Source organism: Xenopus laevis, chromosome 7S, assembly GCF_017654675.1.
Source record: "Xenopus laevis strain J_2021 chromosome 7S, Xenopus_laevis_v10.1, whole genome shotgun sequence".
Classification (NCBI taxonomy): Eukaryota; Metazoa; Chordata; class Amphibia; order Anura; family Pipidae; genus Xenopus; species Xenopus laevis.
The window spans coordinates 90,176,369-90,202,683 of record NC_054384.1 but is presented as its reverse complement, the minus strand read 5'-3'; positions in this window follow the sequence as shown (position 1 = coordinate 90,202,683).

Genomic DNA, 26,315 nt, shown 5'->3' with positions numbered 1-26,315 from the left:
GGCTGCTCTTATATGGACTGGCAGCCTACAGGAGGCTCTGTTTGGCAGTACACCTGGATCTTATACAACCAAAACTTGCCTCCAAACCAGGAATTCAAAAATAAGCACCTGCTTTGAGACCACTGGGAGCAACATCCAAAGGGTTTGTGAGCAGCATGTTACTCACAAGACATTGGTTGGAGAATCACTGCTCTACAGTATGCACAGGTTTGTTCTGCATTAATAACTTGTATGTTGAGAATGTATAAAAGCTAAAACTGGGGTGACAGTTATCAGGCCATCATATGTGTAATCTAACCACGATTCCTCCAATTTTGCCAAATGCATGTAAGTCTAAGGGAGACATGCAACACAGTTTTTTTTTACAATTTTTTTCACCCATTTGAGTCTAAGGGGCAGATTTACGAAAGGGCGAAGTGACTAACGCTGACGAAAATTCACCAGCCGATTTACTAACGGTCGATGGCGTAATTTCGCTAGCGAAGGAGATTGACTCTAGCGGTACTTTGATCCCTACCGACAGGCAAATGGACGTAACTACGCAAAATCACTAAGATGCAGATTTTACTGAACGTCCACTCTTACGCCAGACTTGCCTTCGCCACCTTAAACCAGGTGAAGTGAAATAGAGTAGATAGGACTTCCTCAAACAATAGTTGAAAAATTTTCTAAGTCCCAAAAGATGCTGATGTCGTTTTTCTTTATTCCGGGTGATAGGCTGCAAAAGAGCATACATTTTTTTTTTGGGGTAACCTGCTTCCCCCCTACATTTCCTAAAATATGGCACATAAACTATACACTGGGCACATGTGTAGGGCAATATAACACCTCTATTTTATTTTATTAAGGTTTCCCGGGCTTGTGTAGTGTAATGTATCTGTCAGTGAAGGTATAGGAACTGGGTTTCTGGATAAGGGATCTTTCTGTAATTTGGATCACCACACCTTAAGCCTGCTAAAACGCATTAAACAAATATGATTTTGGCCCAGTATAGATTCATGCAGCTTAGTTACCATCAAGTACAAGGTACTGTTTTATTATTTCAGAGAAAAAGGAAATTTTATGTATTTTAATAATTTTTAATAATTAAAGATTTTAGTGCCAAATCAGTGGATTGTGGTAACAAACGGAACAATACATTTTATTGTATATTGATGATTAATAACTGGACAAAAAGAGGAAGGAATAACTCATCCATTTTTTCTCTGTTTATGTGTGCAATGCCTTACATTAACAGAATTCACAACAATACACAAATACTATACTATACATGGTAAATGGCAGAACTGACATCATTAGCTGTTTGCCTCTGTCTCTTTTAAATTGTTAGTCAACCACCATATTATTTAGTCCTAACAATTCACTTCTGAATGTTATCAGTGTAAACTGAATTTCCTTGGCTTGAACAACATAAATAACCAGGATATTTACCATTTATACATCATGAGAATTTCCGTTGTCAGCATTAATGATCAAACTCATCTGCCAGTTGCAGTAGCGGCAGAAGCAAAGGGATCAGTATGATGTGTACAATGTGTCAATTTCTAGTTATTTAATCAAGATCACTCAATCAAAAGAGATAGATCACAGTTATGATGCACATATTGCAGAAAACACTGGCTTTGGATTTTATTGCATAATTGTGTACATCGAATATTTATTTTTCCAGTTATATGTACTTGAGAATATAAACATATACACTTACATCTTGTTAAACCCTTCACTTAAATACTTCCTATGCAGCTTCCAATGAAATGTACTGCCTAACAAAACTTACTGGGGCTCATTTATCAACACTGGGTAAATTTGCCCATGGGCAGTTACCTATAGCAACCAATCAGTGATTAGCTTTTTGAAGCCAGCTGCAAGTAGGACAATGAATGCAGCAATCTGATTGGTTGCCATAGGTTACTGCCCAAGGGCAAATTTGCCCGGTGTTGATAAATGACCCCCATAGACTGTATCTCATCCAAACCCATGAAATAGCCCCAGTAATTCAGACACTATAAGTAGCCTGAAAGATCTTGCTTATAATTGGAATTACATTTGCAAATAACGAGTGATGGGTGAATTTATTAGCCAGGCGCGAATTTGCGGCGAATTTGCGTGATTCGCTCCTGGCGAAAAAAATCGTGAAACACCTGCAAAAATTCGCTGGCGAAAATTCACCGGTGTCAAAAAAAATTTGGAAAAAAATGGACGCCGGCGCCGAAAACGGACGCCGGCATCAAAAACTAAACGCTGTTTCGTGAATTTTTTGCGGGAAATTCACAAATTTTCCGGCAAAGAGAGACGGCGCAAATTAGCCCATCACTACAAATAACGTTAAAACCACTTATGCTTTTTCATTAATTCATACTAGAAAATTACTCAGAACCAAATTATGAAAAAAAAAAATGTTTTGGGTACAAATCCCCTTTAAAGTGTTCAAGGGTAGAGATAAGAGAAACACATTAAAGTCTATGGGTGACATTTTTGTTGCGACAAGGTTTTTGTAGTCTATGGATGATTTTTATATCTAAACAGTCAATTTGTCTAACTCGCATTTCTGGCAATGTCCAGTGAAACTTTTTACCGGTGGCGGAACACCAACATTCAGCTATTGTGGGTGATAAGACCAAAGTATTACAAAACTATTCCATTCCTTGAAACCAAAAACAGTAAAATATTTTGAAGGGAAATAGAAAATCAATAATATACCCCATTTGGTTAAATATAAGGATAATACAAATTACCCAGGACTTTCATCATCACAAAAAGAATAAACTTTGTATAAGTCCTGGAAGTGATGTGAATAGTGTAATATGAAACAAAACCGGGTACAATATCCTTATCTAAAATTTATGAAGGTTCAGGTCTGACATCAAGTTCAATTTCAGACACAAATTTCCATGTTTTTTACTCACAATTCAATGTCATTGTGGGCAAGCAGAGTGTTGCTTTCTCTGCAATTGTGTTTCATGGGTCAAAACCATTTATACCCTTAATGGGACTGCACTAGGCAAATTCATTATGGAAAAGGACCTTGGAGTCCTTGTAGATGATAAACTTGGCTGTAGCAAGCAATGCCAGTCAGCAGCATCAAGGGCAAATAAGGTCTTGAGCTGTATTAAAAGGGGCATAGAGTCACGCGAGGAGGGGGTCATTCTTCCACTGTATAGAGCACTGGTAAGGCCCCATCTAGAATATGCCGTACAGTTTTGGTCTCCATCACTCAAACAGGACATTATTGTATTAGAGAGGGTACAGAGAAGGGCAACTAAGCTGGTAAAAGGTATTGAAAATCTTAGCTATGAGGAAAGACTGGCCAAATTGGGGATGTTCACGCTGGAGAAGAGTCGTTTAAGGGGTGATATAACTATGTATAAATATATAAGAGGATCATATAATAATCTCTCTAATGATTTATTTACCAGTAGGTATTCGGAAGGGGTTTTTACAGTGAGAGTTGTGAAGATGTGGAATTCTCTCCCTGAATCAGTTGTACAGGCTGATACATTAGATAGCTTTAGGAAGGGGTTGGATGGTTTTTTAGCAAGTGAGGGAATACAGGGTTATGGGAGATAGCTCATAGTACAAGTTAATCCATGGACTAGTCCTGGAGTCCAGGTCTGGATTGGGATTGTGACTCAAAATAGGCCCTGGCAAATCAAGTACACCAGTCCACTCCACAGTGACTGTCTATGGCATCTTACAGCATCCCCTCTGGCATTTGCCAGAATTCACAGATCAGTCCAGGCCTGAGTAGACGTGCAGGGAACGAGAGTATAGACCATGCTACACAGTGGTGCCCCATTCAGTTAGTGGTGTGCATGACATTGCAATTGGTTTGACTACAGAAGACTTTGAGCTCTGTCCACTATTGACTATAAAAAGGAGATAGCTCATATTTTCATTGTTTACATATAAACATATCACAGAATATTTATATGGAGGTTATTGATGATATTGGTGGGTATATGTAATTGGAAAGTGTATGTTGAGAGAGACAATGTCATTGGAGAAACATGTATTTATATTGATGAACATATTTGCAGACATACAGCATGTTTATCCAGTGTGGCTCACAGGGGACCTCAGCAGACCTTGAAAATCATATTTTAATATCTTTACATGTGCCACAACATCCAAAGGATAGCACCTTACCAAGTCCACCCCAGCACCACCACCAGGCCTTACATGTATGTAGCACTTGGCTACTGCTCTCCACATGTATCAGATGCATTGTCACAACAAGGTACTTGGTGGTATCTCTTCTTCATGTGTGTGATTCAGGGATACTGGAAAATATAAGGACATTCTAATTGTGTTTATGTTCAATCTCTAAACATAAACTAAGATGTAAGATACAAGATACAGGTATATATATATATATATATATATATATATATATATATATATATATATATATATATATATATATATATATATATAATACACAAAAGCCATGAATATCCTGTAAATTATATCCTTATAAACGGTGAGTAGTGATGTCATCAGTTATAAACGGTGAGTAGTGATGTCATTTCTGTCACATGACTCACTAAAATTTGTGTATTATAATAAATAAAGTACCCCCAGTTGTAAAATATGAGGATATTAGAAGTTACCTCGGAGTTCCATGACCTGTATAAAAACACTCGGCCTTCGGCCTCGTGTTTTTATATGGTCATGAAACTCCTCGGTAACTAATAATATCCTTATATTTTACAAGAGGGGGTACTTTATTCACTATATATATAAAATTTAAAAAAATATATTACTTTAGTCGAGTACCCTCTGTAGAGCACATTTCACCTCACCATCAAAATTCTAAAAAAGGAATGCTTCATGTAGTCCTAAAAAATATTTGAACTGAGCTGTGAGCCAGAAAAAAAGAAAATATTTTGGAAAGCTACATTGCATTCAAAGTTGTCAGGTCACTGCTGAGATTGGGTTCGAGCCATTCAAGGAACACAATAACACATGATTTTACACGAACATGACTTACTGGAATTCTCTTGGGGAAGCGAGACTTTTATTTTTGGCAGCACACAATTACTGCCCCTTTAAACATAACAGAAATTGTACAATGAAAACAGCTTAAAAATGTGAATTTTAGATGCCATGGACAAACTTCAAAATAGAGATATAAGGGCTAATCTATTAATCAGTTAGTTATGAGTGCTAATAGATGCAAAACTGTGCCCATCAGAATGCAATGCAGTTAGCACATGCACCCAGCACTTGCTTCTATGCAAGAGACTTTGGGGTAGATTTATTAAAGAGCTAAGTGGCTAACGCTAGCAACTTTTCACCAGCGTTGCCACCCGCAGGGACATCGGCAATTTACAGGCGCAGTCACCAATTTGCTATCGAAACAGACCATCGCTATCGATCATTCGCAGTCCTTCGTCAGACCAGGCGAAATTGACCTGAGCTCAGATCCCTAGCGAAGTTTTGGTAGGCAGAAATGAACGCTAGCCCATCAAAAAAGCCGAAAAGTCACCAGCGTTTGGTGCTGTAATGGAATCTACCTCGGCTTCTCAAGATGGCGTCCAAGATGGCGTCCAAGATGGCGACCGCCTATCTCACCACATGGCTCTTGCTGGACACAGGTCTATGACCTCACCTCCCTCCCATTCCGGGATTGGTTGTCGGCGACGGAACGGACGCCGGCGTCAGAATCGGGCGCCGGCGTCAAGGCGTCAGCGTGGGGACGCTGGCGTCTGCGTCTGACGCAAGCGCGTCAAAAATTGGCGCCAACCCTGGGACTATTTATACTCACTTCCCCTTCCACTCCTTGCCCAACTATAGGTTCCTGTTACTGTGTTCCTGGGTGTTATTTACTATATTGATTACTTGTGTACCGATTCCTGCCTGTCTTACGATTCCGCTTGTCTTCTGCCTGGTCTGACCTTTTTGCCTGTATTTTGACGATTCTTTGGATAAACCCTCTTGTACCTCGAACCTGGTCTGGTCTGCTCTTTGGTCTACACTATTACTGTGCCTTCGGGCCCGTTACAGGTGCCCATGATGAAACTCTGCATTTTAGTGAATTAGCGTAGTCTGAGTGCATTTGTGCCTGGCGAAGTGTAGTGATGGGCGCAAATTGGTCACTGTCAACAATTTGCCCTTTAGTAAACCTGCCCCTTAGTCAGCTTGAGAAAGGACCTGGATGGTCTGAAATGTTGCTGGAGTTGCCATATGAAATAATAAAGGCGGTTTTACCTTTACAAGATGGGAGTGCTGCTATCTTGTCTTTTTCTATGCAAGAGAGGCAGGGGGAGGCTCTATGGCCCCCTCTGCCTGAGACATTGTAAATGGCCCTATGATCTCGTACACTGACTTTAGGCTCTCATTCCCCATTCATATACAAATTAAACTCTTGTACTTGGATGGAGAGAGTCTTGTTCTGTGCAAGAGCAGTTGTCAAAATTGCCATATGCCATTTCCAAAGCTGAGCAAAATGGATCCAATTTCTTATGCTTGAAGTTAAAAGGTACATGGTTGATATAGTATCAACTTTTATTGTTAGTTGTTCTGCAAAAACCTATAGGGCTCATTTTATGAGCAACTGTTTGTTCATAGCAAAAAGAGCACTCAAGTGGGCCTATTGATGTAAGGCAACCGTGGAGCTACCATCACCCTGAACATGGAGATCATTTCAAGTTTGCTTCAATAACAAATAAAAGAACAAACAAATACAAAAAGTATTGTAGAAGTGATACTATATTGGCTTACAATAAAAAAAATACTTTGCAAGCTTTCGGAGCACCAAGGCCCCAAAATACAATATATTATATATATATATACATATATTCTGTTAGATCAGTGAAAGGTATTCATGGGCAATAAATTAGGAAGTTACAGATAGATAGAGATCAAATGTAGAGATAATTCAATGAATTAGTGTGGGTTGTAAATAGTCCAGGAGTCTGGATTCAGTCAGGTCACATGAAACCTGACCCTAAATTAAGGCCCTGTCTTAATGTGTTAATTCCATACATTTGAATTCATAGATCTTCCTTTCCCGTTCAGTTTTAAAGTTCCCTTTTAGAATTAAGACCTGCATGTCCTGAAGACTGTGATTTTGACTGCAGAAGTGTTGCCCCACTGGTGTATCACATGAGTTGGTGTTGATTTTATGTCTGTGAGCAATTTTTTGTCCTGTTTCACCAATGTATATGCCTCCTGTAGAGCACCTAGTTGCCTCAGTGACTGCTTCTATAGGTGCACCAACGCAACGCACACACTAATACAGTTTTCTAAACCAATACCAGCAGTGACACCTTCCCCGCTACAAAACTTTCAGCCACTATGTGTGCCTGATTAACAAATGCTTGAGAAAATACTTTTGGATGCATTGGCTACAAAATCACTACTGCTCTTGCCTGTAATGATACCAGAATTGTGGGAATAAACACTGCGCAGTGGGTAAAAAAATGTTCATTTGTGTCTGAAATTGCACACTTCACATGCAGTTGTAAGGGACCCTTTTTTGTGTGAATGATGAGGTCTCCTGTCTTTAGTATGGCCGAAGTCTAATACTTTTAGCACATTTTGCCTCCATGTTAAGTGCATTTAGGTAGAAAAGCGTAAAGACACTTTTTTTTGCCCCACAGTGTCTTTATAAAATGCCTGATTCCAATGTCTAAGGTCAATGGTATTAGATGATAACACCATATGAATACAAAAGTAACTCATGTATACAAGCGAAATTCTGTTAATTTCTCAATTTTTTGTGAAGACATCAGCTGTGCCCTCACATACAGTAATACATTCCAAATAAAATGTAACCTACAAGGGCTTTTAATTGTAAATTATCATTAAAGGGTTATTATTCCCAAACTACAAATCATCAGGAAAACTGGAATACAGGAAAATGGCTCAGGCCATTTGCTCTAAGGTTGCTGTGCCTTTAACAGTCCAAACACAGCTTTGGCTACATAGTAGATGTCTCCTGTGTGTGACTGTTCCTGGGAAAATCTATTACAGGAGTGTCATTAATCTGAGCCTGCCGCCTCTGGCACTTTCTGTCTCTTCTATTTTATGGGCCTTTGCTTCCTGTGCTCTGGAGGCATGCTGTTTTCCTCTCTTGATCAGCTTTGTTTAATTATCAAAATATTTGATGCAGAAAATTGACATTAGTGTTCTGTAGATTTGGCCTCCTGTTCTTTCTCTCTCTCTTGCTGCTTGATGACATTGAGGTCCTATGTAGGTTAGCCCTTCATTAAAAAAGTACTAAGGTTTCACAGTTCTGTGCTTTTCAGATAGGGACTAAAGCTCACTAGTCCAGGTAGGGATCAACTGTTTCAACGAATTATTTCCAGCTCCTGGATGACTTTGGGAGACCACTTTAGCTACTGAAAATACTTGTCCAGCTTCACATATCACTTACACTGAAACCTGTATTATTATGATGTAGAAAACACATCAAATAACAAATAAAAAACAGACAAATTTATAAGTATTGTAGAAGTGATGCCAATATTGGCTAAAATTAAAAAAAACATTGCAAACTTTTGGAGCCAAGTTTTTGTTTTGTGAAAACACATAAAAGCAATTCTAAAGAACAAGTTTTTAGCTGAATGGGTATTTTTCACTTTGTATTATAAACAGCTAGGAATAAAAAATGACTGGGTTGTACATAGCATATACAGGCATACATAGTTGCCCTTGAGAAAAAACTGGAGCTACCACCAGCTTGAAGGCTATAGTAGCTACATGGTTTCGTAGTGGCCTGCGTCAATAGACACAGCATACTTGCACCAAAAATATTGGAAATGAAGACATCCCAACAACAACATTTTTCTGCACAATTGTGTCTACTTGTGTCTGAGTTAGAGGTAATACTATTAAGAGCCCCATTCATGGGCCAATAAGCTGCTAAATTGTCAGTTGTTAATGCCTGTTAACAGGCTTTCAGTTCAAGATAGTAATAGTGCCATCAGATGAGGCCCAAATCATGAATGTAAAATGCAATAGTGCTCAGAAAAGCACCCTGAGTCAGTTTACATAAATTCATTTTTGGGGGGGTTTAGATCCACTTTAATAAAGACCATGTGACCTGAAGAGAAGTAATGACCTCAATCTTAGCTACTCATTTAACACCCGCTCCATCTGGTGAAGTGGTAATGGGCAAACTGCTACATGGAACCTGTTGATCTAATTTGGTAGGTTACTGGATATTAATATCAATATCATTCCAAAGGGACAACTAACACCCTAAACCAGTGGCATAAATATTGGGGTCTGGTTCCTAAGAAGAATTTCCCCCTCCCCAGCTACTCTCTTACCAGTGATCACAGAGGGAGTAAGCAGACAGCGAGAAGGGGCTGGTGGGAGGCAGGATGTAGATGGGCAGGAGACAGGAAGTGGGCAGGAGGTCAGGGGCTGGGTAGGGAGCAATGTGTGCCGGGCACTTCAGAAGATATTTTTGCAGGACGGCCCAGCCCACAGTAGCTACACCTCTGCCCTATACTACTGGATATAATGATGGTATCATCCAAAGTTCATATATTTGATCAGTGACCTCTAGCTCTTGTTCTAATCCTAAACAACATGGAGGTTTATGGAAATCTGTCTATCTAATTAGCTCTCTCTCTCTTTCTCTCTCTCTCTCTCTCTCTCTCTCTCTCTCTCTCTCTCTCTCTCTCTCTCTCTCTCTCTCTCTATATATATATATATATATATATATCTATATAAATAAAAAAAATTCATCGGCCTACAAGCTGTAAAGGAGAAGCAGTTAAATATTTTCACTTTCAGCATACTACCCTACAGCAGTCACTTTCTGGTCAGGAGTCACAGCAGAATGGTGTGCTATGAGAGACCCTGGCTTCATTCTGTGACACATACCATTATCACAGCTCCAGGGACTCATTTTCTTTGCATGCCCACCCGCTGACCTAGCCTGGAAACTGAACCTACACAGAAACATAACAGCGGAATAAAAAACAAATGAACAAATGAAAAATCTGGGGAGCCTTCTCACTTTAAAATAACATCAGCTATTCCCACTGACAGTCCAGTCATATTATCAGCAACATTTTCTGATTATTTGCCTGAGATGAATTTTTTATGCTGTTATTTTCTCCTGTCTTTTTCAAGGCATTCAATACATGATAGACTACAGAGCCTCAACTAAATGGGACCCTATGCCAGGCAAGTATATCAGGAGACAAATTTGATTCTGTCCTACTCCATTAAATATTTCTCTCTATATTTCAATTGAATATTTCTCAGTATTATGTACAACTTAGAACAGATACAGTATGCAATTTTTATCAGTGGCCCCTATTGCTCAATGATTATATGTTTTTGCATTGATGTTTTTATGAATTTTCCTAGCAAATATGATTTAGATTATTAGCTCTTTCTTATTGCTAATTTCTCTCTTAAATTAGTTCCCATAGTCAAAACCAACTTCTAAGAATGTAATAAAATGTTCACATGTGTTAGTCCTATTCTGTATTGTAAGAACCCCAGTATTATCAGGTTAGGCCACAAAGATCCAGCCCTTGGGCGGCAGGATTTTAGGTGAGGGGGATGCGCAGGAGATTTGATCATTTTTTAAATTTCCCACTAGTGATGGGCGAATCGCGCAAATTCACCGCGAATTCGCGCGATTCGCGGCCAGCTAATAAATTCGCAAAACGCCCGCGAAAATTCGCGGAAAAAAATCGCCGGCGGCAAAAAAAATTTTTTTTCGGAAAAACGGACGCCGGCGGCGAATTTTTCGGCGAATCGAAACGGCGCAAATTCGCCCATCCCTATTTCCCACCACCAGTGATCTGGAACCAACAAAAGAAAAGTTTTGCATGTGCACATGTGAAGAGGGAAGAGCACCGAGAGGCATCAGGTATAGGGGCCACTATGTAAATCTGACCCTGATTATTACAACTTTGATATGGTTACAGCAATTAAGGGAAAGTCGTAATGGACAAAGCAGGCTATATTTTATGATATCGTTTATTACAGTTCACCCTGAACCAAATATTTTTGCCAGTAAAAAAAGTTCTCATGCCTGCAAGGCAAGCACATCATTAGCATTCTTTATGGCCACCATCAAGTTTGTTATTTTTTGGAAGCAAACGGGCATCAAGATGGCAGCTCTACCAATCTCTGCATTTAGTGGTGCTCACTTATAAACACTGAAAAAATCTCTGCATTTAGTGGTGCTCATTTGTAAACATTGGACAAATTATTCCTGGGCAGCAACCCATGGCAACCTACAGCAAATCATTTTATTTTTGATGAAAAAAAAAATGTGGGGGAGGGGGATATAATTGACAAAAATCACTTAAGATCATATAAAACCATGGCCATGGTACCAGGCACAGAGGAGCAAAGAGGTCATGTCATAGCAGCTATTGCGGTGCAGTAGATTGCTGTTATTATGATGACAATGATCATCAGCATTCCTATTATTGTTATTACGTTTTTATTACAGGTATGGGACCTGTTCTCCAGAATGCTCGGGACCAAAAGTTTTCTGGATAATGGATCATTCCGTAGTTTGGATCTTCATACCTTGAGTCTACTAGAAAATCATGTAAACATAAAATAAACCCAATAGGCTGGTTTTGCTTCCAATACAGATTAATTATATTTTAGTTTGGATCAAGTACAAGGTACTGTTTTATTATAACAGACAAAACAATTTTTAAAAAATTTGGAATATTGGGATAAAATGGAGTCTATGGGATATGACCTTTCAGTTCTGAGCTTTCTGGATAACCATTATAATTCCCAGTGTTTAGCCCAACCGCATATTAAAACATTTTTAAACCATGCAGTGACCATGCAGAACTGAACCAAAATGTATCTTGTCATTAAAGGGATACTGTCATGGGAAAACATGATTTTTCCAAAACGCATCAGTTAATAGTGCTGCTCCAGCAGAATTCTGCACTGAAATCCATTTCTCAAAAGAGCAAACAGTTTTTTTTTTATTCAATTTTAAAATCTGACTTGGGGCTAGATATTTTGTCAGTTTCCCAGCTGACAAAGTCATGTGATTTGTGCCTGCACTTGAGGATGGAACTACTTTCTGGCAGGTTGTTATTTCTCCTTCTTAATGTAACAATCAGTCTCAGTGGGACTTGGCTTTTACTATTGAGTTCTGTTCTTGCAGTAGATCTTCCAGGCAGCTGTTATCTTGTGTTAGGAAGCTGCGATCTCGTTACCTTCCCATTGTTCTGTTGTTTATCAGAGCACAAGTCACATGACTGCCATAAGTCTACCCCAACAAAAGAGTATACTTTGTGCAGCAGTGAATGAACAATCAGTCAAACAGTATATATATATTTTTCTTGAATTCACTAATATTATCTGTGATTTTGATTATCTATATTTTAGAAATAGGAACTTGACTTGAACCTTTTAAAAGCCTAAAAAACAAAAATAAAGATAACTCTTAGAATTGACTGCTGATCTTCAAATGTGCTCGTGATGAAGAGAACTATTATAAGTCATGAACAATTCCTGCTAGAATGTGGATTTGTTTGAGTTCCTGAATATCCCTAATATTTTATCGGTGTGATTAAAATTTAGCTTGAAGAACAGACAAAACACACTTAGGGGCCGATTCACTAAGCTCGAGTGAAGGATTCGAATGAAAAATACTTCGAATTTCGAAGTATTTTTTGGGTACTTCGACCATCGAATTGGTTAAATTCGTTCGAATTCGAACAAATCGAACGAATCGAACGAAAAATCATTCGACTATTCGACCATTCGATAGTCGAAGTACTTTCCCTTTAAAAAAAACTTCGACCCCCTACTTCGGCAGATAAAACCTACCGAAGTCAATGTTAGCCTATGGGGAAGGTCCCCATAGGTTTGCTAACCTTTTTTTGATTGAAGGATTTTCCTTCGATCGTTGGATTAAAATCCTTCGATCGATCGATCGCAGGATTAGCGCTAAATCCTTCGACTTCGATATTTTCGAAGTCGAAGGATTTCAATTCGAGGGTCGAATTTCGAAGTATTTTTAACTTCGAAATTCGACCCTTAATGAATCTGCCCCTTAGTATATTTACTTTTTGAAAGATGTTGTTGTACTTAAAAAAGCAGCTGTTGGCATCATTCTGGGTACTTTTTTTGTAGACCTCCATTTAGGTGTGTAAGAAAACTCAGTTTTGGCTGAATGTCAGAATTTATAACACACCATCAAGTTTACCATGCCACATTTCCATGCTATATGAAGACATTTAAGGAGATTGAGAAATGTATATGAGCTATGTTTGCCTTACTTGCTCTTTACAATCAACTTTAGCAGCTGAAATTGTGGATTATTATATAAGGATCTGAGCAGAGAAAGGTCATCTAGAGTTGTTCATTCTAAGGTTTATAAGTATTCTGAACATTAAATATACTATTCCCCATTAGTTGAGAGACAAACCATCTGATTCTTGTTTGACTCTTTTCTACTAGGGTCATTCTTTTGTGCCAAGTACTGACAGATTTACTTTGGCTATCGTTGTCGTACAGAAAGTATATGAATGGGTGGCTTCTTTCCAACTTTGAGGGGGTAATTTATCAAAAATTCAAATCTGAAGATTTTCTAAAAACGACTCAGACCAAATCCGCATTGACTTTTTCCCCTAATAATCAATAATCTTTTCTTAAAATTTCTTGTGTGGGAAAAACTCAATAAAATCATGAACAAATCCTAATTTAAGAGGACCATGTTCATAAGAGCATACAATCTTAAAGGAGGAGGATAAAAGACACAAGAGATGTAACTATGAGTATTGCTTTAAGAGGGTGGTAGAGACTTACAGGATATCACGAATGAGTGTAAAGAGAAGATGAATTAGTCTAAACTTCTCTACAGAGATGTGTTTTGGGAGATTATTTGATGGCTGCAAAAAATTGGGAGAATTTCTAAGGGGCGGCTTTATAAAGGGTTGAATTGAAAATTCAAATTTAGAATTTGAATTTTCGAGTTTTTTTATGGCCAAAACTGTCAAATACAACTTAGGAATTGTTCATATTCGATTCGTTTTTTTAAAAAGTCAAATTAGATTTTTGAGATTTACAGTATCCTACGCTGGCCCTTTAAGAACTCGAATTCAACTATTCACCACCTAAAACCTGCCTGACCTTTATTTCAACTGGATTTAAATAAGTTCTTTATAAAAAAAAACATAATCCAACCACTGTCATTTAAACCTGAAGCAAGTGCTTATCCAGTGCTCAAAGTTAACATGAATAAAAGTGAAGTCTGTAAGATATCAAACTTAGGTTTATCACTAAAAATGCGGGTATCTATGACGTATGTACGGTACTATGTGCTTTTGTGTTTTACATTTTGAATCTTGTATGTATTATTATTCCATTATATTTTATAATAAATGAAGTGAGCCAGGTTCCTTGGTAAGACTCATACATCTATAATTGTCCTTAATTGAGAATAAGAAAAGCACATCTGAAAACCCATCTGCTCCGAGAAAAACCCATTGCAGTGCATGCTGTATAAATGTATTTTCTTCATTGTTTTGAGCTGCATTTCTTGCGCAGATGTTGCAATCATTTTGTTGTGGTACACTTTGACATATGACTCTGTCGTTCCAGCAGAAGGGGCACATTATCTCAATTAATGTTTCACAGCAAACATGACATTGATAGTATTCATGGGAGCACAGTCTATTTCCATTTGCATGATGACTAGTTCCAGAAATATGACTACATGCGTATGCTGCTGCAAAATGTAGCCTTAGGCTCTGTTTTTTGCTTGTGACAATGTTCTTTTTTTTTGCTGCCTCCTTCTGTTTTGATTTCTACTTAAAGTTTTATGACTCTGTTCCCTCCAGGGTGCTATTATCTTGTATGCTAATAAGACTATGCATACACATTGTCAGTGTACGATAAGAGGCACATTTAGTAGGAAAACAATTGTGGTTTTAAACCCAGCAAGGGGTCTCCTTGTTATCACATAATCAATTATCTTAACATCCAAAAAAAAAACCTACTTGGCAGTTTTATGAAATATTAATCTATAGGCTAGTTAATTAGATAAATAAGGCACAATCGGGCAGAACTGCATAAAAATCATTTTTGGCGTGAATTAGAAAACTTTCTTTTATCCTTTTCACCATTTTAAACATTGTCTTAAAAATGACATAATGATGTGGCGCACCAATGAAAAGCAGAAAAAAGTAGAAAGAAAGAATCTGAACCCTTCAGTAAATATTTGTAACTTCATTTTTTTTGGAGGGACAGAATTTACTTTATATTTTATATCCATCACCATCATGCAAAAAGTTAATAACGCTAGTCTTGGAGTGTAAAATAATGTATTTATAAAAATGTCTTTACTGGGGAACTTGAGCAAAGTGAATCAGCACGAATCACTGTATGTAAAGAAATATTTCATGCTTGTAGGGGGGATTTCAGTTATTGTTTAGGGACTGATATTTCATCTTTTCCTTTATAGGTGGCAAAGCCGTGCACTAATCCCTTGCTCCTAGACCAGGCATGTCCAAAGTGCGGCCCGAGGGCCAATTTGCGGCCCTTTATCAAATTTACACTGGCCCTCAGCCTCCATCATGAAATTAATAATAATGCGGCCCCCCAGCATAGTAACATCAGGAATCACGTAGATGTAGCAGTAATATTTGGGCACATTAGTGAAATGATCTGCCACTTGGTCTATACTGCTGCCTGTGTGCTGAAGGTGTTAGCTATAGACACGTACTGGAACGTAGTGACGCACTGCTCTCGCATACGTCTTTACTTCACTGGACTGGCGCGTCAGTACGTCTATTGCACCTTCAGCGCTTAAGAAGTATGCAAGAGCTGCGTGTCACTAGGTGTCAGTATGTGTCTATTGCTAACCCCTTCAGCACACAGGCAGCAGTATAGACCAAGTGGCAGATCATTTCCCTAATGTGCTCAAATATTACTGCTACATCTACGCGTTTCTTTGTTTAAATGAGTTAAATGGTGTTAATGGTTCAGAGAATGTCTGGCTAAATGGTCGGCCCCCCATACATTTTTCACCTCACCAAATCTGGCCCTTGTTGCAAAAAGTTTTGACACCCCTGACCTCGACCTTTCAGGGCCCAAGACACATTGGGGCAAATTCACTAAGCGCCGAAGCGCCGAACGCTAGCGTTAATTCGCTAGCGTTTGGCATTTTCGTTACTGCGCAAATTCACTAACGAACGCTGGCGTAGTTTCGCTAGTGTTACTTCGCACCCTTATGCCAGGCGAATTTTCGCTAGCGACGTAACTACGCAAATTCACTAACGCGCGCAGTGTACTGAACGCTACCTTTTACTAGACTTCCTTCACCACCTCAGACCTGGCGAAGCGCAATAGAGTAGATAGGGATTGTTTCAAAAAAAGTCAAAATTTTTTCTAAGTCCCAAAAAACGCTGGCGTGCTTTCTACATTATGGGTGATAGGCTGAAAAAGATCGAAAATTTTTTTGGAGCTCCCCTCCTTCCCCCCTACATTTCCTGACTCATGGCAACTTACCTAGACAGTGGGCACATGTGTAGGGCAAAATAAATTTTTTATTTGATGATTTGAAGGTTTTCTTGGCATTTGTAGTGCTGATACGTATTCCTCCATTGAAATTTGAATTTGGCGCCGTATGCAAATTAGCCTTCTCTAGCGTAACTTTGCTTTACATAGCGAATCAATGCTAGCGCAACTTCGCAACCTTACGCTACCCCTGAGCGCAACTTCGGATTTTAGTGAATTTGCGGAGCGCTGGCGAAACTACGCCTGGCGAAGTGCGGCGAAGTGCGGCGAAGTTGCGCCTGGCGAAACTACGAATGTTAGTGAATTTGCCCCATTGATGTCAGGAGCAAAGGAGACCTTTGCAGGTCTTCCTAGCACCTTGTGTTCACCAGGGTCAGACTGGCTCACCAGAATGCCGGGAAAAATCTAAGTGGGCCCTGACCCAATTGTGGCCTGCCCGCAAACCAGCCTCCACCATTCCCCACTCTGTTGCAGTGCTTTCCAATGTGGAACACACAGCCATCTTTATCTGCAAAGTAAGTAACACTTCTGCTGGGGGCAGAGCAGGGGCAGGGAGTGGCAGTGGCTATGTGGTGGCTATGTTGTGTACACTTGAGTTGAGCACCTGGTGGGCCCCGGCTACCCCCAGTTCGACACTGATGTCCACTGCACTGGAGATGCATTCCTATATCCATAAACATCAATTTTATAATGGTTACAGTAAAGTTAGAAAATGACAGTATATATCTTCATAGATTGCTATATGGCATCTGCACCTGTATCTGATGTAGGGAGACTTTTCTGGATAACACATCTTTCTATAAAATGGATCTTCATACCTTAAGTCTACTAGAAAATCATGTAAACATTAAATAAATCCAACATTTTGATTTTAAATCCAGTAAGGGTTAGTTATACTGTATATCAGTCTGGAATGGATCATAACAAGGTGCTGTTTGATCATTATGGAGAATAATTTTAAAATATTTAAATTATTTGGATAACATGAAATCCATTGGAGATGGCCTTTACATAAATAGGAGCATTCTGGATAACAAGTTTCTGAATAATGGATCCTATACCTGTACAAAACTGTGCCACGTAAAAACTGTTGAGGTCCCATAGAAGTTAGTGGGAGCTGTGCTGATTTGATTGGACCATGTTTAATCAATTTGGAATTTTAAGGGTTTATTTATTAAACTCCGAATGCCAAAAAAACCCCAAAATTTGTGGGTTTTTATACTATAAAATCTGAATCTTTTACAAATAATTGGGGATTTATTATATTCTGAGAATGGAAAAAGTCAGAATCCAAAAATCTGGCATCTCAGAACTGCCAAAGTTGCATATAAGTTAATTTGAGAAGTCCTGAAGATATCTTGATCTGCTTAGGGTTTCGTGCAATAATCTGAAGATTTTGGGGTTTATGGGCAAAAATCTGAAATCTGAGTTTTTGGGTGGAAAATCCGAAAAATTAGTATGATTGTATTTTTTGTCACGATTTTTTCGGGTTTTTTCTCGCACAGAAAATATTCGTATGTTTTGATAAATAAGGGGAAAAAACTCGTGCGGATTTCGGCTGAGTATTTTTCAGAAAATTAGATAAATTCGGACTTTGATAAATGGGCCTCTTAGAGTTTTCTGATTATCTTTTTCACTAGTAATTATACAACAAACTTGAATTTTTTATATTACATCGTACAGTTTTTTTTTTACGATCGGACTTTTTATATTCGGATCTTTCACGGCATTCATGGTTTTAGAGAAATTATTTGATCGTGGTTTCAAAAACCTCTAAAATCATTAAAATTCGTGTTCTGCTATAAAATAAGAACGGTTAGTAATAGTATATATCATATCAGAATCTGGTTTCAACATCAACTGCATTTGCATTTGCTATTTTGCTTTAAAATGGGAATAAATAACCAACTGATGCACCTACAGGATTTTTATTTGATAACATCAATTATTTTCGTTTTTAGTCATCCACAAAAACCTACTATTGTCTTAGTTTTACTATATAGGCATTGCTTTTATTTTTGCACACATTTCTGTTGACTTGATAAACAGCAAACCTTGCAAAGTAATGGAATGTGAAGAAAGGACATCACAGACTTGGGTAAACTTGAGATAAATATGTTCCAAGAATTAGCCTTAAAAGAGCAAACCTGCAAGGGCTTTAAGGGTACACATGCTCCTGATCTGATGGGACACAGACGATGATTTATTTATTTATTTTAAATTAAGCTTTCAGACATGATTGCATTTCCAAGCTAGGTTACATAGCTAAACAGAAATGCTGAAAGCTAACTAAAACATAATTTAGTTTTGAAAATATGAAAACATTTCCAATAATTCAAGATCGGTGGTATTGGAGCAAAGCCCCTAAGCTAACAGCTGAAAGCCATTTATATGCATTTTTTATCTCATTATTTGAGTTTAACCTGGTTCCTATGGAGTGAACTGTGTTTTATAGCACTATTTTCATTAACATATTATTGGATAGTAATGGTGCTGAATGTCACTTCAATTGTAAAATCAATTAAAATTATTTTTTATTAAATCCAAAACAATATGCGTAAGTCATTTGACAATGATGATATTTGTATAATGATGCCGAGGTGAAATTAAAAATATTTTTTGATATTAATATGTTATGCAAATATTTACACATTCATTATTCTTTTAAATAATGATTTCAAAATCGCACAGAAAAATGAATGCCAAAATGAAAGTCCTTCCTAGCAAGAGAACCGCAACATTCATGATGCCTCCAAACCAAATCTAAACAGAGTGAGTATGTTAACCTACAATGTATTATATATTGTAACATACAATATTTCAATTTGACAAACAACATAAAGCAACCAAATCATATGACATTTCAAAATATCACAATGAAAAACATTTTACACGTGTCTTTTTAAAGTATTAATTTCATTTTTTTCAAAAGCAGAAGTAAAGATCTGAAACATATTGAAAAGTTAAAAAACTAGTATGAAAGTTTCTGGTTTGTAAGTTGCATAAAGAGCTAAAGAATAAAATGTTTCTAAAGAAATAGTGTCAAAATTCATCATGGAACAATTCCCATAGGGAGGAAGCACACCAAACATATGATTTTGCCTTTTAGGACATTTATTCAGCAGTGTTGGCACAAGCTTTCGGGGTCAACCCCTTCCTCAGGTGCAATAAAAATCAAGTGAACATCATTGCATTAAATACCTTTAACACCATGTGAGCTATCATGTGATACAATTAACTGTTTAGTGCTCGATCCCATTCCTCTTTATATAATGGTTTATAAATATCCCAAAATTCATGAAGGAAAGAAGAATCCTTTTAGGAAAATTCATTGCCTGCAATATAATAATAAATACTATAAATAACTCATTTAAAACATACTTGTATCAAACATTATTTGCAACAATATTAAAACTTTTACAAAAAGCAATTAATACATTATCCTTCACCGAGTAACGTTACTATTGTAGCCTAATAGAGGCTTGTTACATATTATAAAAAACATCTCATGTTAAAACTTTCATTTAATCCCATAGGTGTTAGGGAATCCAATCTTTTTATCCACACTGCTTCTCGTTGCAGCAACCGTTTTCTTATATTACCTCCCCTCTCAGTAGTTACCTGTTCCAATATATTCCATCTTAATTGGGCAACCGTATGTTTATTATGGAAAAAATGTTTTGCCACCGACATTTCAGACAAATTTTCTTTCTTATTTTCCTGTTTCTCTGTATCTGGTGTAAAGTTTCGAATACTACTTTTATGTTCATTTAGTCTAGTTTTTATAGATCTACTCGTCTGTCCCACATAGGTAAGTCCGCATGGGCATTTTATCATGTAAATGACTCCTGTACTGTTACAGGTAAAATGCCCATTCAATTTTATTGGATAGCCCTTGGATGGATGTGCTATAATGTCCCCTTTCAGGATACCATTACAATGTGCACATTCACCACATCTGAATGTGCCATTTTTTAAAGGTGCCAATAATCCCAAATTTTTATCTTTTTTTAGGATTTTTTTAGTCACTGTCTGTCCTATGGATTTTCCTCTTCTATACGAGAATAATGGCGGATCTTTAAACAGTTTACCCATTTCTCTATCTTTTTGTAGTATCCTCCAATGTTTCAAAATTATTCGCCTAACATATGGTGTCTGGCGACCAAAAGTTGAAACAAATGGTATCTGAGAATTTTTTTGTTTCCCCTTTCTTTCTCTTCTTATTAATAACCTTTTTCGTTCCATTACTTTAAGGTCTTGTTTTACCTCATTAAGTTGGTCCCTGTCATATCCCCTTTGTGAGAATTTTTTTATCATAGCATCAGCTTCCTGTTCAAATACATTTTCTTTAGACGTAATACGTCTCACCCGACTTAACTGGCTGCGTGGAAGTCCTTTAAACACCCCCGGTGGATGACAGCTTGATGGTAACAATATTGTATTACAATCTGTAGGCTTATAATGGATTGCTGTAGACAGGGTATTATTTTCAATAGATACTTTAACATCCAAAAAGGCTAGGTCTTGTTCCGACCATACTGAGGTAAATTTGATGGTATTATGTACCTCATTTAAATTTTTCACCATCATTTCAAATTGGTCCACAGTACCATCCCAGATCAGAAAAATATCGTCCATATAGCGCCAATACTGCAATATATACTTGTTCCACATATTGTTATTAAGGATATACTTATTTTCAAAATCATGCATAAACGTATTTGCATATATAGGCGCCATATTGGCCCCCATAGCGCAGCCTATCTGCTGGACATAGTATTGCTCAAAAAATACAAAATAATTTCTGGTCAATATCATCTCCAAAATTTCACAAGCAAAATTAATTTCATGATTTTTTTTATCCAATTTGGTTAGGTATTGTCTTATGCTTTCAATGCCCTCACTATGTGGAATTGTGGAGTATAGATCACATACGTCCAAAGAGCACAAGAGTACCTTCCTGTCTGGCAATTTTACATCCATTATTTTATCCAGGAAATCAGTGGTATCCTGGATACAGGTATGCAGTAAAGAAAAAATTGGTTGACAAATCACATCCAAATATATAGCTAATGGTTGTAAGATTGATCCACATCCTGACACAATTGGTCTCCCTGGGGGATTTTTTAAGGATTTGTGTATCTTTGGTAGAAAGTATATATATGGTATCTGAGGACATTCAACACTAAGTACCTGAAACATTTCTTGTGATACAAGACCATCCCTCACAGCACCTTCTAGAAAGTAATCTATTTGTTTCTTAAATAATTCAGTCGGGTTGAAAGTAAGCTTTTTGTATCGATTTGCATCTCCCAACTGTCGGCGTGCTTCATTAATATAAGCTTCTCGATCCAAAATAACAGTAGCACCGCCTTTATCCGCTGACTGAATAATAATATCATCATATGCTTTTAGATCATTTAAGGCTTTAATTTCCATTTTTGACATATTATTATTTTTTATATTTCTTTTATCATGCTTACTAGCAAGTGCTGTGAGGTCATGTCTTACCAAACATTCAAACATATCAATACATTTTGGTGTATTCATCGGAACAAATGTGGAATGTAAACCCAATTTTTTCTTAACCAGATCAATTTGTTTATCACTTTTTATATTAATACGACCAGAGCCTGCAGTCTCTTTGGAATTGTCGAAGTGGGCGCGGAGTTTTAAAGCTCTTATGAATTTAAATAAATCCACCTCCAAATCAAATAATGTTTCAGAGTTCGTAGGGATAAAAGACAGTCCCTTACACAGAACTTGTATTTCGCTTTCAGTTAGTATCCGTTGTGAAATATTAACAATTGATTTTACCTCTTGGTCTGTCTCCGTTGAGAGCTCCTGATTTTTTGATACACTGTTCCTCTTCCTCCTCTTGCCCCTCCGGACCCTCCTGGCTCCACGCTCGTGGTTGGGGTGCTGGACAAAAAATGCACATCCGATTGTGACGAGGCCTCACCCGACACACTGCTCGTAGGCGATGCGCCATGCGGTTGTCTAGGCCGACTATTTTCAAATCTGCCCCGATCTCCGCGATGATCTCGTCGCTGGAATTTCCAAGCATACACCAAATCATTAGCATAATCTTGCGTATCTCTTTTGAACTTACGGATTTTTGTCTGCATCAGCTCTTGTTCATATTGAGCGATCTCTGCTCGAAGTGCCGACATTTCATTTTCCAGATCACCTGCAGCCTGTTTCAATTCCTTCTCGGTGGATCCAATCTGTTGTTGCACCTGTTGAATTGCTTGCTGGAGATGACGAACAGTTAAAGTCATTAAATCCATGGAACATTTATTTAGGATCATATACCATTCCTTTTTATATACTGGATCATCTTTACACAAGATTGGGCTCATTGGAACACGTAACCCTCTCGGGATCCGCTTCACTTTAAGGTATTCTATCAGAGTTGCAGCATGGCATTTAAGATTGGTTTCTTTATGCATCAGGGAATTTAATTGACGATTCAAATCTCCAGATTCTTTTAAATCTGGCAGAGATAGATGTGGTAGATGTGGTGAATGTGCACATTGTAATGGTATCCTGAAAGGGGACATTATAGCACATCCATCCAAGGGCTATCCAATAAAATTGAATGGGCATTTTACCTGTAACAGTACAGGAGTCATTTACATGATAAAATGCCCATGCGGACTTACCTATGTGGGACAGACGAGTAGATCTATAAAAACTAGACTAAATGAACATAAAAGTAGTATTCGAAACTTTACACCAGATACAGAGAAACAGGAAAATAAGAAAGAAAATTTGTCTGAAATGTCGGTGGCAAAACATTTTTTCCATAATAAACATACGGTTGCCCAATTAAGATGGAATATATTGGAACAGGTAACTACTGAGAGGGGAGGTAATATAAGAAAACGGTTGCTGCAACGAGAAGCAGTGTGGATAAAAAGATTGGATTCCCTAACACCTATGGGATTAAATGAAAGTTTTAACATGAGATGTTTTTTATAATATGTAACAAGCCTCTATTAGGCTACAATAGTAACGTTACTCGGTGAAGGATAATGTATTAATTGCTTTTTGTAAAAGTTTTAATATTGTTGCAAATAATGTTTGATACAAGTATGTTTTAAATGAGTTATTTATAGTATTTATTATTATATTGCAGGCAATGAATTTTCCTAAAAGGATTCTTCTTTCCTTCATGAATTTTGGGATATTTATAAACCATTATATAAAGAGGAATGGGATCGAGCACTAAACAGTTAATTGTATCACATGATAGCTCACATGGTGTTAAAGGTATTTAATGCAATGATGTTCACTTGATTTTTATTGCACCTGAGGAAGGGGTTGACCCCGAAAGCTTGTGCCAACACTGCTGAATAAATGTCCTAAAAGGCAAAATCATATGTTTGGTGTGCTTCCTCCCTATGGGAATTGTTGTATGAAAACCAGGCTTGGAAGTAGCTGGAGGAGTTGAATGCACCCTAAAGGAAAAAGGAAAAGTAAGTGGTGTGCCGAAGAATATGTATGCAGGTACAAAATTCATCATGGCACACACCAATCAAAAAAGAAATCGCAGCATTGGGAAAGTGGAGCAAAATGTATGTCAACGTTCTTTGACAGGTAGAGGAACAATTTATGGGGTTGCTGCCTAGAACTAAAAATATGGTTGTAAAAATATTCCAGGATTGATTCTACACACCTGTATTGTAGCCTTCACAAATATTGAATGTGATAAATTTTCTAAAGTATTTACATTCATTAAGATTGTTTTTAAGGGGGTTGGGGGTTTGGTACACACTTTGACTAGTTAAAGATCAGAGAAAAATGAAAATCTTCTCAACTCAATCCTGGTTATTTATTAAATTGAGATTTTTTTCTGCAGTCCGTTCTGACGCCCATAACCTGAAAAAGTCTCAGAAAAAAAATTGCGTTTTTTTTTTTTGTGATTTAATCCGACCCGAATCTGTTCCAAGTCCGAATCCGAAAATACTCCATCTAAAACCTGCCAAATTCATGTAAAAGTCAATGGCAGATGTCCCCTTAACCATCTGAAGATGAAAGGTTCCAAGTTTTCAGGTTTGGCACTGGTTTTTCCACAAAAACTCTACTTTTTCGTGATTTTTGAGTGTCAGACTCGATAAATTCCGGTGTTTGCGCGACAATCCAAAAAGTATTGTTTTTTTCCCTGATCGGATTTAATTTTTTTTAATAATAAATAAGGGCAAATCATGGATTCTAGTTTGATAAATAACACCCCAAGTGTCAAAATCACAACTCAATAGTTTATACATTTGGCCCTTAATATGGTACTTCTCTGACAAACTTGAAAACATCAGGATTCACTATAAAATAAAATGGGGGGATCAAATTGCCATATTAAACCTTTTAATCAGTTTCTATATTATTTTGACTTCAATTAATTTGGCTCAAGAAAAAAGGCCTATTGACTCCAATTGCCCATAGAAAAATAGGAGAAAAAAGCCAGTTGATTTCAATGCAGTTGATGAAAGAAACAAAATGCAGTGAAAAAGCACCCATTGACTCCAATGCTGTGATTTTGCAAATATTTCGACAAAGCGAATCAGGGCAGTTTCGCTCATTAATACTATCCATATTAACATTCTGTAGGTGTTTAATTGCACCAGTGTAGTTACCCAGCAGACAATAAAAAAAATCATGGCGTTTTACAAAAAATGTAAATCTTGTCAAGTTTTAGGTGATTTGTATCACTTTTTTTTCAGCTCAATCATTTGTCTGAATAATTCATAAATTTGCCCCCTAATATGGTATATATCAGACTGACAAATTGGCATATTGTTATTAAACCTTTTAATCATATGTAGTGATGGGCGAATTTGCGCCGTTTCGCTTCGCCGAAAAATTTGCAAAATTCGCGAAACGGCGATGGCGTCTCGTTTTTGATGCCGGCGTCCGTTTTTTTTACGCGAATTTTCACGGGCGTTTCGCGAATTTATTTGCTGGCGGCGAATCACGCAAATTCGCCATGAATTCGTGCCTGGCGAATAAATTCGCCCATCACTAATCATATGCTATATTATTATATTACATCATATATTGATAATACAATATTGGTAGCCTAAATATGATAAAGTATTTCAAAGTTTATTTTTAATTCAAAAATTCCTTGTACTTTCAGATACAAGTGAAACCCCAACTTTGCAACTTTGTAGCTCTGATAGATTAACATTTTGTAGAATAGAGTGATGGGGGCATCTCCAATTTCACTCTGTACAGGGCATGTAGATGTTTCTTTAAAACTACGGAGTTCCATCATCTACAGAAACATAAATGGAAAAGTATGGAAACAATTAATGCTTAAGATGTCTTCTGGGCAATTCCTATGTAACATCAGGACCTTTATTTATGAAGTTCATTTCAGTGGGTACTAATGAAGCAATCAAGCCAAGGCCTCTGTACTTTGATCTAAATGTGGTAATTTTTGCAAAAACATTGCTTAGTGATAGATTCTCATAACTCAGAGAGTGTAATTGCAGTTAATTTGTTTGGAATACAAATGTGCATTTAATTAAACAAGATCACAACCCATATGTTTAAATACAACTGTCAAAGAAAATTAAGAGCTAGTGTTACTTGAATGGTACTGGTTTTTATCATAGAAAGACAACGGGAGGTTGTGGGTAATTAGACAGACAACTTAAGCCAGAAGAAAAAGATGTAGAGTCTTGTTTTAAAGCTGGAAGAATGGATAAAGAAATAAAGACAAAAAATGAAATGTTTGCGTGGTTGCTAAACCATGTGTGGCAGAGAGTGAACCTGTTAAATTTAAATGCTTTCCTGGAGTGTGGATTTGATTTGACTACAGAGTTTTAAAG